Source organism: Anomalospiza imberbis, chromosome 8 (genome assembly GCF_031753505.1).
Source record: "Anomalospiza imberbis isolate Cuckoo-Finch-1a 21T00152 chromosome 8, ASM3175350v1, whole genome shotgun sequence".
Taxonomy (NCBI): Eukaryota; Metazoa; Chordata; class Aves; order Passeriformes; family Viduidae; genus Anomalospiza; species Anomalospiza imberbis.
In genome coordinates this window covers 34,315,342-34,328,877 of record NC_089688.1, presented here as the reverse complement: position 1 = coordinate 34,328,877, position 13,536 = coordinate 34,315,342, and the positions used below count along the sequence as shown (strand labels likewise).

General features: G+C 45.8%; 1 long non-coding RNA gene across 1 annotated transcript; it reads left to right on the top strand.

Annotated features, from left to right (window-relative positions):
* Positions 1-427: 427 nt before the first annotated feature.
* LOC137478455 (uncharacterized) lies at positions 428-13,533 on the top strand. Its single transcript, XR_011001580.1, has 4 exons — positions 428-3,915; positions 6,058-6,304; positions 7,286-7,374; positions 12,445-13,533. It is a non-coding gene; the product is annotated as an uncharacterized lncRNA (long non-coding RNA).
* Positions 13,534-13,536: the final 3 nt, after the last annotated feature.

The window sequence follows — 13,536 nt, the reverse complement described above, 5'->3', positions numbered from 1 at the left end:
GAACTCTTGGATTTCATGTCCTTTAACAGTGAGGGACTGTGCCTTGTTACAGGTGTCTAATTTCCTGCCTAGAAGAATTCCAGCATTCCATGATGACACATCCAGTCTAGTTCACTAATGCTGAAGCTTGTGTATGAATTTTCATAACACTAATCCAGTAAGAAGGTCCAAAATTTCTAAAACTTTTTCAAGTCATGTCCAATATCTTTGTTTTTCATTCCAGGCATTTTCTCTCAGTCTTTATGTCTTTATTTTACTTAAGCCTGCTGCTTATAAGGCATTGCATTTCCTATCAGTTCTTTACTTTATTTGTTATTAATTGGCACTTAATGTGGCATTTTCAGGGACAGGATGATATTTCCCCAGGACTGGAACATCTGTCTGCAGTTGTCTTCCAGCACCAGCACGTGAACTTGCATCAAAGTAAACCAAGGCTTAAACCAACACATGAACTTTGCAGTCAAAGATTTTGATGGCTGGGATGGAAAAACTGAAAAGGAAGGGTTTTATTAAATGCCTTGAGATGTCAATTCACAACTATTTCAGCCTGGATTAAATTCCTTGTTGAGGACTAACCTCTGGAAGCGTCTCCTTTCTGCAACATCTGCTGTGGAGGAGAGGCTTGGGCACTGGAGCTGGAAGGACCCTCTCACCAGGCAGAGAGACAAACAGATGGAGCCTGGGGAAGATGCAGGATTGCAAATCACTGTGATTTGGACCTCACTTGTAGATCCTTGATTTCCCCCATGAGAAACTTGTCAGATTGGAGCAGAGGCATAAAATATTTCTGCCTTTGTGTGTATGTGCCTTACTGAGTCAGAGCCTGGCCTGGAGCACTTCCTCTGCTCCTCTGGCCTCTCTTCAGCTGCAGAGAGCCCCAGCAATGTCACCTGGTGTGAGTTCACTTCAACCAGTAAATAAGGCTTGCCTTTCACTCTTAGAATCACCAGGAAAAACTGAAAAAAAAAAAAAAAAAAAAGAGAGCAGGCTGAATGAAACCAGAAACTGTGGTTCCCTTTGCCAAGACACTTGTGTTTTCTCAACAGCAGGGATGTGTCCTGCAAATTTAAATCTGGAAATGTTCCTGTCCATGCAGAGCTGGGCACGTTATGTGCTTTAATTGGCCCTGAAGGAGAGTGTGTGTGTGAAAACACTCCCAGTCCGGTTCCTTAAAAGGATTTGAATAATAGGAGTAATCTCTGACACGAAACTTTTGTTTGCAGCATACTGGGAGCTGGTCTCTGTGTTTAAATTGCTGTGAAATGCTGGGAAGCACCTGGGTCACTGGGAATCACTGGAGCTTGATGGGTGTATGAGGACAAGGAGTTAAATTTTGATGGCTTGGGTTGTGATCTGTATATAAGAAAAGAGGTCCAAGGGTTGTTCTGAAGATGTGTCATTTTCTGGGGCTCACCCTTCAGTCTGGGTCAGAGCAGTTGGGGCGTTTCAAACCTCCATAATTCTTTAAATTCAAGGGAATTCAGGTAAAAATATATACATTTCAACTCACCATTATCTTTGAAATATTTTGTAACCCTCACTAATTAAATCTTGTTTCTCTCCCTCTTCCCCCAAAATATTCTCCAAACTTACTCGATACCACTTTTGATGTGGAAGCACAGATTCATCTCTATTGAAAACAAACAAAGAGTAAAGCAGGAGTTAGGATATATTGAGCAGGAATACAAGTGGCTCCTGTGCTGGGAGAGGAAGGAAGTTGGGTGGTTCGAGGTGTAGAATTACTGGTAAGTTAAGAATACGTATTTTAGTAGGCAGAGCATTTTCAGTACTTATGAAGAAGCTTGGTATCAGGAGAAATATGATTTCCTGTAATCAAGGTGCTGGGAGTTGTTTGCCAGCCACTAATGCCTTTAGGGAAATCTCGTAGCAAAGCCTGTAAATGAAAGGGATATTAGCAGAGATTGGCTGCATTTTCTTTAGGGCAAAACTGTAAAAACTTATGGTGTTTCATATGCCCTACTTCAGGTGTTTTAGTTATCTCCTGGCTGCTCTATTCCAGAAGTTGCTGGAAAATGTTTTGACAAATATTGGTGAAGCTAACCCAGTGTAAATTGTATCTGTTGTGGTACAGAGAAATTTGTGTGGTAAAAAAACATATAAATGTTAAATAAGAGGAATTTTGGGTCAATAAGGCCACTGATAAATCTCCTGTTAAATTAAGTGTGCCTGGAGTCCTATATTTAGTGGAGCTATTGCCAAATTCCAGCAAGGCTCAAGCATTTCCAATAATTATTATGGCAAAATTTACAGCATATATTTTTTTCCTATTGACATACTAAGCATATTTGCAAGAGAACACATCCTTCAGGGCACTTGGTGATTGTAGCCTGGGTAGAGATGTGCCCAGCCTCGTAATCATTGTCAGTTGTGTGAGAAATTACAGAACCATTGAGGGGTTTGGGCTGGAAGGGACCTTAAAGATCCCCCAGTGCCACCCCTGCCATGGCAGGGACACCTCCCACTGTCCCAGGCTGCTCCAAACCCTGTCCAGCCTGGCCTTGGGCACTGCCAGGGACCCGGGGGCAGCCCCAACTGCTCTGGGCACCCTGTGCCAGGGCCTGCCCACCCTGCCAGGGAACAATTCCCAACTCCCAATATCCCATCTAGCCCTGCCCTCCTTCTGCTTAAGGCCATTCCCTCTTATCCTATCTCTACATGCTCTTGTGAAAATATCCCTAGTAATGCCCTTTATTTTGGATGAGGTTTCCTCTCTCCATCCCTCCCTGTGCCATGGGCAGGTGAGGTGCCAACTGTGCATTCACAGAACTCATGGCATCCGTTCCTTGGCAGGGACAGACCTTTGTGTTTGCTGGGAGAGGCTGGAAATCAAATCAGGTTAATTCCTTTTGGTCCCTCTCACCAGGCCGTGTGTGCATGTGTGGGGTTGTGTGGAGTCACATATTGCATTCCTAGAATTGAATCCACTTGGAGTTGGTCCTAATGTGCCTCTTGCACCGGAGGAAATGGATATTACGCTTGCTGGGTTGAAACGTGCGCTCAAATGCATTGGGAGTTTGATACTATTTTTCAAACTGCCAAATAGATAATGTCAGAACATTTCTGAAATGGGATCCTAACATCAAGATATACGGCACCAATCAGCTCACATCAGGCAAAGTACAGCGTAAAGCCGGGGATGGGGGAAACTACTGCAGAATTTCCATTTTCATTCCCTATGTCAACAGCTTTGTAACTTACCTAGTAGATTGTTTTATGCTTTCCAGACATATTCTCAGTAGACCACAAACACTACATTCAGCTCAGCCTTCAGAACCCAAAGAATTAGATATGCTGTAGTTTATGAAATGGATGTTTATGAAAGTATCCTTTGTTTGAATTGCTGGAAAACCCAACATGAATTCAAACTTTGACAGCGTAAGCAGAAAATAAGAGGGCCATAGTGATCTCCCAAATGTAGCCTTAACTATTGAGGTTCTCATATTGAAAATGCAATTTTCTGTCTCGATGTTTATGAATGTCTTCAAATTCCCTTTCATAATAGCCCCTTTTTGACAGGCCTTTTTCAACTCTGAAATATGAGAAGAAAGGTTGCAGCAGAGTGTAGAATATACCATTACAAGAGGTGCACCTCTGTCCCTCAAGCCACCCGCGCTCCTTCGCAAGGCAGGGATGATAAATGCACGTGGAGGAGCTTGCAGAGCCCAAGATCCATGGCAGAGAAGCAGGATTCTTTCACTGAATGCCAGGCAGCTCAGATGCTGAAATGCACTGTGACACTTTAGGGAGCCTGTCTCTGTAAAATGTATGGATTCTGTGCGATTTTATGAACTGGGTGTAACTCCGGCCTCGCACAATCTTCTGAGTGCTGGCAAACCTCATCACACACTCGCTGAAGGACAGGCAGAGCTGATAACATTTAATTGCTTACCACAGGTAGGAATGTGTGGGGTTTTTGGGAGCGGGCCTGCACAGAAGGAATCCAGTTCCCTCTGGATCACCTGTGTGCAGTTTTCACCATGTCCTGCTGCTTTTGTGAGAATCTGGTGGCAGCTGAGGGAAGTGTTCCTCAGGAGATTTTATGCTGAGCTGGATGCCCTGCAGCCTGACCAGCAGGTCAAGGGAGGGGGTTCTCTCCTCTGCTCTGGTGGGAGCCCACCTGGAGGCTTGTGTCCACCTTTAGGGTCCCCAGCACAAAAAAGACCTGTTGGGATAAATCCAGAGGAGGCCATGGAGCTGCTCCAAGGGCTGGAGCCCCTCTTCAGCCAGGCTGGGAGAGCTGGGGGTGCTCACCTGGAGAGGAGCAGCTCCAGGGAGAGCTCAGAGCCCCTGCCAGGGCCTGAAGGGCTCCAGGAGAGCTGGAGAGGGACTGGGGACGAGGGATGGAGGGACAGGACAAGGCGGAATGACCTTAAGCTGAAGAAGCCTAGGTTTAAATTAGACATTATGAAGAAATCCTGTCTTCACTTCTTGTCTTAATAACATTTTAACATAAATACAATGTGAACTGTGATGGGAGTAGAATCCTGCAGTAACCTAAAATGAAAATAAATGGACGTGAAAATGTTTATCTTCTTCTTTCTTTTTCTTTCCTTCTTTCTTTCTTTCTCTTTCTTTCTTTCTTTTTTCTTTCTTTCTCTCTCTCTCTTTCTCTTTCTTTGTCTCATTCTTCTCTTCTCTTCTCTTCTCTTCTCTTCTCTTCTCTTCTCTTCTCTTTTCTTTTTTCTTCTTTTCTTTTTTCTTCTTTTCTTTTCTCTCTTTCTCTCTCTCTCTCTCTTTCTCTCTTTCTCTCTTTCTCTCTTTCTCTCTTTCTCTCTTTCTCTCTTTCTCTCTTTCTCTCTTTCTCTCTTTCTCTCTTTCTCTCTTTCTCTCTTTCTCTCTTTCTTTTTCCCCCCTCTATTTAGTGTCTCTGTGACAGGAATTGTCCCATAATTGTGGTGGGACATACCCAGGGTTGTTCCTGTCCCTCACACCAATCTTGGCTTGGGTTTGTGTTCAGCTCCCCATTCAAGCAGCAGCCTGAGTATGTAATAGACAAAAAGATAAATAGATAAAATGTTTTATTGATGTGAAAATGGGTGAAATTCCCTTTGGCTTGCTCCCAGAGGGTGCTGATGTCCAGGCTGGGAGCAGAGGAACGCTCTGGTTAACTGGAGCCACGTGCTGGGATGTCTCCTGGCTGGGCTGTGCTGGACCTGGCTGTGTTCCCACAGCTCTGGGAGCTGACATCCCTCCAAAATGCTCCTGAGGCCATAGTCCAGCAGGTCCAGGTGGCAGGAGCGCAGCTGGGCTGGGTTGCTCCCCTGTGTCCATCGATGGAGGCAAATCTATTCCATGCTCAGCTTTCAAAGGCGGTTTAATAATAAACATTACAATGCCAACTGACCTACAATGGGAGGGATAAAAAAAAAAAAAAAACGTTTGTGACACTAAGCACCTTCACATGAAATAACTCAAGTGAACCTGGAGCAGATTTTAAGCATAAGGAGGTCCCTGGGTGGTGAAGGTGGAGATGCACACCTTGGAAAGGTCAGGCAGCTGCTGAAACCTCCGTGTGCTCCCAGTTCTGACAAAAACAAGGTGGAGGTAAGGCAGCTCCAGAGCCAGCCCGAGGAGGAAGAGGGGAGCTGTGCCAGTCGAAAGAGAGGAAACATTTCTATTTCTGAAAGTGCTGAAAGGCACCAGCAGTCAGGAGGAGCAGGTGAACGAGTGCTTTGCTCCTGAATCCACACATCTTGTTTCAAACTTCCCAAATTTCTCCAGTCTCAGGATGCTTCCTGCAAGTTTCTGTCATCTCCTGCCTGGTTTAGCTTTTTCTGGCCTTAATGGAAGCACAGGAGGAAAGCCAACAGAGTTGAACCCAGTTTAATGGTTGAATAGTTTTTATCCTGCTCTGGAACACGGAGCAGAGATCGTTTTCATTTGTTTATTGTTTCAGCACTGGGCAAATACAAATGTTTCTCTTGCATCCGAGGATATTTTTAATACTGCTTTTTAGATGTTGTTTTATTTTGCTTGAAACTCCAAATGCATTCTTCCCAGAATTTCTAAGCTTGTTCTTTTAATTTTTTTTCTAAGGGTATCCTGTCAGTTTTTAAATACAGGCTTTTCATGTTGCCAGTGAATTGCTTTGATCTGCAGATGAGAAGTGATGAGATGCAGTTTCCTCAGTGCTGAACTTTGCCAAGAGTTCCGAGTGCGCCTGTGACGGATCCGAAAATCGGGAAAAGAAAATTCCTGACTGGGCTTTCCAAAGCAAAACCTTCTCCCATTGTCTGAAAGCAAAATGCCCAGAACAATTATTCTGTGGTTGGGTGGGATGAAAGTGAATGAAGGAAAAAAAGAATGCAGTTTGATTGATGTTTTCTTAGTTTTATTTATGGAGTAATAGCTGGGAAATAAACTCCTATTCCTCTCTCTCCATGCCACATCTTCCTGTATTATCATGGGAGCTGGCAAGGTAGGATCTGGCAGCACAGAGGGATAGATGGGGGAAAAAACTGCCCCTGAAGTGGTCTTTAAAAATTAATGCTGAGAAGGATGATATCCAGTGATGCTGCAGGACTGGAAAATAGTCCAGGCTGGGCTGGAGGAGGTCTCCAGGCCATCCCCCTTCACCAGCTCCAGACTGCTCAGGGCTTTCCCTCAGTGGGTGTGGAAATCCCCAGGGATGAGGAAGGCTCAGCCCTCCCAGGGAAGATATTTTTCCTGAAAATCCAGAGCTTTTGGTAGCTCTCGGTGCCTAAGTTCAGGAAACACACACATCCCTTGGGAGGAAATGGGCTATTTTGGGCAATTCGTGCCAAATTACCCAGTGGGTGGTTGGAAGAGGCAGCCCAAGATTATTCTCACAAACACCACGGTTCCTTCAGATTCGGATGAGTGACTCTTTTTAGCTTAACTGCTACTTGAATTCTGCAGCATATTCCATGGAATAAGTAAATAAAACACCATTCATGCCATGGGATCAGCACACTAATTTATGGCCAGATCTGAAGCCTTTTCCCAAGGCAAAATACAATTAAAGCCAGGCAGAACTTGACCCGAGTGAGCACTCCAGCATTTGATCTGTGAATTTGACTTTTCTGCATTTTTATTATTTTTATACAGTAGTAAAAGTCTTTCTCCTGCTGGATATTTTACATTGTGTTGGATATCGAATTCCTTGCAGCAAAGGCCTCACCTCTTGAAACCTAATCTTATATAGCATGCTGTCTAAAGAACTTAATACTTATTGAAATAACAAGTTTAAAAATATATATTTTTAAAGCATATCCATGACATTTTGTTAACCTGGTTCTAACAGTGGTCCAGCAGGAACAGCAGAGGATGAAAAGCGAGGTACAGGCTGAGATCTAATCTGACCCAACTCATTGATTCCCTCCCTGACCTTGGGTAAGCCATTTGACCTGCCTGGGCCTCAGTCAACTCAGCTGGAAAATTGGGTAAAGAGTGGAGCCTGTTAGAAAACCATCTTCAATTTGAACAGAGATTTCCTGGAGACCCAAAAAAAGGGAGTGGAGTCATTCCATACAGACATAATTGATTGTGCACTGCTCAAGAATAACATTCTGAGCTGTGGGATACCACGGATGACATCTCATTCGTCCTGCCGTGGCTGGGTGGTCTCTGGGTCCACTTTTCCTGTCTCCAGAGCTGTATTTTCCCTCTCTCAGCATTACTCTGGCTGTGCCTGCCCTCGGTGGGAATGTGGCTAAAATATTACATGAGCCTAAGAAGGTGGTGGGGAGGAATTATTATTCCTGCTTGGATTGGAGTTACTGAGGTAAATTATTGTCCCCTGGATTTAGCGTGACCTGGACTGGCATCACCTGCCACTGTGTCACTAACACATGGAAATGAAATCAGAGATTTACTCAGAATCCATAGAATCATGGAATGGTTTGGGCTGGGAGGGACCTCAAAGCCCATCCAGTGCCACCCCTGCCATGGCAGGGACACCTGCCACTGTCCCAGGTGCTCCCAGCCCCAGTGTCCATCCTGGCCTTGGGCACTGCCAGGGATCCAGGGGCAGCCCCAGCTGCTCTGGGCACCCTGTGCCAGAGCCTGCCCACCCTCTACAGTTCTCCTGAGGCTTTCCAGAGTATTCTGGCTCTCCCAAGCCAGGTTTCCTGCCACCAACCTGCCATTACCAAAAGAAAGATCCAGCTGCAATCCCAACGGGAAGCTCAAGCAGGATCTGTTTCCAGCCGGGATCGATCAGCTTTGCCCACATTCCCCCATCCCGAGTGGAGCTGCTCATCCCAGCCTGTGCTGGAACCCTCCCAAGGAGGGCTGGCAGCTGGGGGAGGTGAGCCAAGGGCACTCCATGGCACGTGGCAAACCACGGGCACTCCATGGCATGTGGCAAACCACGGGCACTCCGTGGCATGTGGCGAGCTATGGGCACTCCATGGCATGTGGCGAGCTATGGGCACTCCATGGCATGTGGCAAACCACGGGCACTCCATGGCATGTGGCAAACCACGGGCACTCCGTGGCATGTGGCAAACCACGGGCACTCCGTGGCATGTGGCGAACCACGGGCACTCCATGGCACGTGGCAAACCACGGGCACTCCATGGCATGTGGCAGACCACAGGCACTCCATGGCATGTGGCGAGCTATGGGCACTCCATGGCATGTGGCAAACCACGGGCACTCCAAGGCACGTGGTGAGCCAAGGGCACTCCGTGGCATGTGGCAAACCACGGGCACTCCATGGCATGTGGCGAGCTATGGGCACTCCATGGCATGTGGCAAACCACGGGCACTCCATGGCATGTGGCAAACCACGGGCACTCCGTGGCATGTGGCAAACCACGGGCACTCCATGGCATGTGGCAAACCATGGGCACTCCATGGCATGTGGCAAACCTCGGGCACTCCATGGCAGGTGGCGAACCACGGGCACTCCATGGCATGTGGCAAGCCAAGGGCACTCCATGGCATGTGGCAAACCACGGGCACTCCATGGCACGTGGCAAACCACGGGCACTCCATGGCATGTGGCAAACCACGGGCTCTCCATGGCATGTGGCACGGGGCTGGCAGTGGCTCCCGGCCGCGTGCGCATGGCTCCCGGCGCTCCCGGCGCTCCCGGCGCTCCCGGCTCTCCCGGCTCTGGCACTGTTTGTCCTGGGCCAAGGCCAGCTCCTCTGCCTGTGCCAGCATGTTTCAGCCATCCCGGACTCACTAATCTGTTCTCCATGACCCACGCTGGAAAAATGACCGTTTCCTTTCCCCAGTTCCCACATCTGCGATTTGTTTTGCTCCCTTTGCCTTTGCCGAGATTTGGGAAGGAGCTCAGGAATGCTCAAACCCAGGCTGACCTCAGGGCCTGAGTGGCATTTCTCTGGCAAGGCCTGGAGGTAAATAGTGAAGGGGAAATGGGCATGTTTCTTCACTTCCATGTGTGTATTCCTAGATATTTTTAAAGAAAAATAATGGTTTTGCTCTAAAATGTTACCAAGAGTAGGAGAGACCTGGTATTTCCAATGGAAACCAGTAAATCCTGCCCTGCCTGTTAATTGGATGTCGTTATCCTTCCATGAAATAGTTTAAACTTTAACATTAATATTAGGTGCAAACACCTCAAAAAAAGTCACTCCTGCTAGTCCAAATGAAATTACTATGTGAGAATGACATTTATGTTGGAATAAAATCATCACTGTGCCTCATATAACATAATATATCTATATATTTTACATCACCCAAAAAAAAAAAAAATTAAAAATACCTGGCTCTGCTCTCTTTAAAAGCACAGGCACAGAGAAATAAGAATTTTTCTTGAAAATGTTCAGTTCTTTTAATGGACTATTCAAAAAACATGTATTTAATTTTGGAGGCATATTTAGCAAGGAAATTTGAAAAGCAGTGAGCACAAACACAGTGTGGAAGAAAAATCCAGTGAGAATTTTCAGAAAAATACAAAATATTACAGTTTGAGAGAGGCTGGAGGATGTGCAATGACCAAGAGTTCACCCATTTTTCCCCCTCTTTCTTTTATTTTCCAAAGACAAAAGGACTTGATCAGCTCCCATAAATTTCCCTGTGATCCCTTTTAATTGGAAATAAGTGATTGCAACATTTTTTAGGCCTATATAGATATATCTGCACCCATGAAATAAAGAACAGTAAAAACAATCACCCCATGGGAGAGATAAACTAGAGGAAGATCAAAGGGAGATTTAACCAACAGAATTACTCTTCACAAAGATGCTTCCCTGCCTTTTTTGTAGCAATTCCGTGGAAATTTTTGGTGTTAAAATAGAAACTAGAGTTAAAACTGGGATCTAGGTCTGCTGCTCTGTATTCCTCTGGGCTTACAAGGCTAAGCAGAAGTAGAGGAATTACTCACAAATATTTGGTGGGTTTTATATCAAGAGCCTAAAATAGCTGGGTACTTATGGAATTAAAGGGAAGGGAATTTGAAAAGAGCTCATTTAAGTCGCTGCGATGCAGCTTTGTAGATTAATGGTCAAGACTGAGGAGCTGCATTTTTGTGCCTTTGGAGCCAGGAGATCCTGCTGGGAATGGGGAGGTGACGTAGGAGGAGGTGTCGAGGTTTGTGTGCTCTGCCCTGGCCGGTGACAAGTGGCACCTCCTGCCCTGTCCTCTCCTCTAAGTGCCACATGTGCCATCAGAAGCCCGCAGACAATTCTGAAAGCTTTCAGTTATTCATATTTAATCTGCTGGTATCACCCCTGTGTTCCTTTCTTTGCTCTTGCTGCTGGCCAGATTTCCTCCCGCCGTCGAGCACCTTTGTTTAAGATTATTTCCCCCCAGATAGATCAGGCTGCATTTTTTCGAGTTCAGTGTCATTTGTCACCACTCAGAGAGTGACTCTGCTTTGATGGCCGGGCCATCCACTCTGGCTGTTGCAGGAGCAGAGTCAGAGAGGAAAAGTGCCGTGGGCTCATCCGGCTGCGGTGGCGGAGCCGTGGGGGGATCTTGGGGCAGCTCTTTGGCTCCGAGCCCCCTGTTTGCTCCACAGGCAGATAAGGGTCTCTTTCATGTGCAGGAGCCATCAGGAGAGGAAAATCCAACGCTCTGGTGGAATGACTCCACCATTGTGACTGGAGACCCTGCACAGCATCAGCTGATAGTGCCTGTCTGTGCTTCAAAGAGCTGTGACGGTGACAGCACAACTCAGGGCTCGTGGCCTTGTCTGCAGCCCTCTGTCCATCCTCAGCCGAGCACCACATGGGCTCAGAGTGTTTGAAATACAGGAATTTTTGGAGTAATGCTTAAATACAGAGCTGTTTTGTGCAGAGTGAAAGGCGGGAATATAGCTAGAAAGTGATTGAAAGTCCGTACTTTTGGTAGAAAATAAACACAAGTAGTTAATCTAGGGGGGGTAAATCTTTTCTCACTGAAGTCAGTGCACAGACCCTTTGATTTTTATAGAATCCTGGAATGGCTAGAGTTGGAAAGGACCTTAAAGCTGATATAGTTCTACCCCTTGCCATGGGCAGGGACACCTCCCACTGTCCCAGGTGCTCCCAGCCCCGATGTCCAGCCTGGCCTTGGGCACTGCCAGGGATCCAGGGGCAGCCCCAGCTGCTCTGGGTACCCTGTGCCAGGGCTGCCCACCCTGTCAGGGAACAATTCCTAATTCCCAATATCCCATCCATCCCTGCCCTCTGGCATTGGGAAACCATTTCCCCTTGTCCTATCACTCCATCCCTTGTCCCCAGTCCCTCTCCAGCTCTCTGGGATCTCCTTTATGCTCTGGAAATGACTTTGAGATCTCCCTGGAACCTTCCCTTCTCCATGGGAACAACCCCAGCTCTCCCAGCCTGGCTCCACAGAACAGGTGAAGGGAAAATATGGATTATTTTTATTTGTAATTGATGTAGTTTGTGGTGGCAAAGTTTCTGGATGGAAGGAAGTTGTACATCCAATTTTCTTCAACTTCTTGCTGTCCCAACATTTAACTGTGAGTACCTGTTGGTCTGTAATGTTTTTTTGTCCCTGCTGGGACACTTGTCTGGGCATGTCAAAGCACCATAGATGCAATAAGGTCCTGATGATGCTCAGTTAGACTAAAACCAGTGATTTTTGTAGATGCTTTTGTTGTTTCTTTTTGAGATGTGAGTGGGGTTTTGTTCCTGTAAAAATATGGCAGGAGATTCATCACAGTGAGAGTGTCCCTTTATTAGCAGGAGCAAAGAGGATAGAGAGAGAGAGCAGGTAGCTCTGTTAGCATAACTACAACCAAAACAAAAGGCAAAACCAGATCAAAAATGCATTTAAATTCTTTAGTCTCATCAGACTGACTGTCTTCCAGCTTATGAACTAATTGAGGGGAGAATGGAAGCATAAAAGCACTTCTTATTCGAGTTAGAGAAGTAATTAATTGATCAGATGTTGTTTCTTCAGCAATTACGTGATATTCCCTTGTTAATCAGTTGAAATTTTTGGTGTCAGTATCAACATCCAACATCTCTGTGTTTTCCACAGTGGATGAATGAGGTTCTTTTCCTTCTCCAAGGAACCTGTGGCTGGTTTTGACTGAGGCTTTCCAGGAGCGTTTGTCGTGTCACGGATGCCGAAGAACTCTGCAGGCTGGAGACTTTTCCATAATTAAACTCGGGGCAAAATCAAGGGAGATCTTCATCACGCTCTTTGTATTCCTACAAAATCTGTTGCCATGGGAGCTGGCATTGCATAGCAAGGTAGTGGAAATCCAGAGTGTTACACTGCGTTTTCCCTGTAGCCACAGGAGGGTCCCTTAAAATAAAGTCGCCTTTTATCTTTGCTTTCTGAATAAACATAAAACTAGATTTTTAGTGCAAAATCCTGATTTCAAGGTTATTGATGCCAGACTAAATTAATACAGTCTGTGCCATAGCATACAAAATCCCCAGCAAAGCCAGGGATACTCCTGTCTTTTGAAAGCTTGACATTTGTTTTTCATAATGAACTTAAAGGTCACCAGCTACAGATGAATCAGGATATCTGCTCGAGTTTACATTTACATGCATTTTATTTTATTCCCATGTGCACTTTTTATGAGATCCATCACTGGAATAAAACTGTAGCGCTCTCTTATTATCCAGCTTTGATGGTCTAGAAGAGTTATCAACCTGCTGCCTTTAGGAACCACTGCTGTTCTGGCTGGGATGGGCAGAGGAACAGCTGCCCTCTTTCCTGACCATCACCACTGATTCCACCTCTAAATATGACATTAAAAAGTGTCACTGTCCCCAGTCCATAACTCCTCGTGTCCTGACGCCCTGCTCAATCCCTGGAATGATGGCAACCCTCTCTGAGTTAGTGAAAAATGCTTTGTGTGTGTTGCTGCTTCTTTAATTCCCATTTTATTTCTGCAGGAGAAGCTGTAATTAATCAAAACCCAACTTCCAGGGATTCAAAATGCCTCATCCAGCCGTAGAATAGATGTGTCCCATCTCTTCTGCATATGAATTTTTGTTTTTTTGCTCAGCCTAGCAAGTGACCTGTATTGCTGCACCGATTTTTTTGAAACCAAATAACATTTTATACTTTTACCAAAATACCTGTGGAGCTGACAGAGCATGATGCATTCATTTT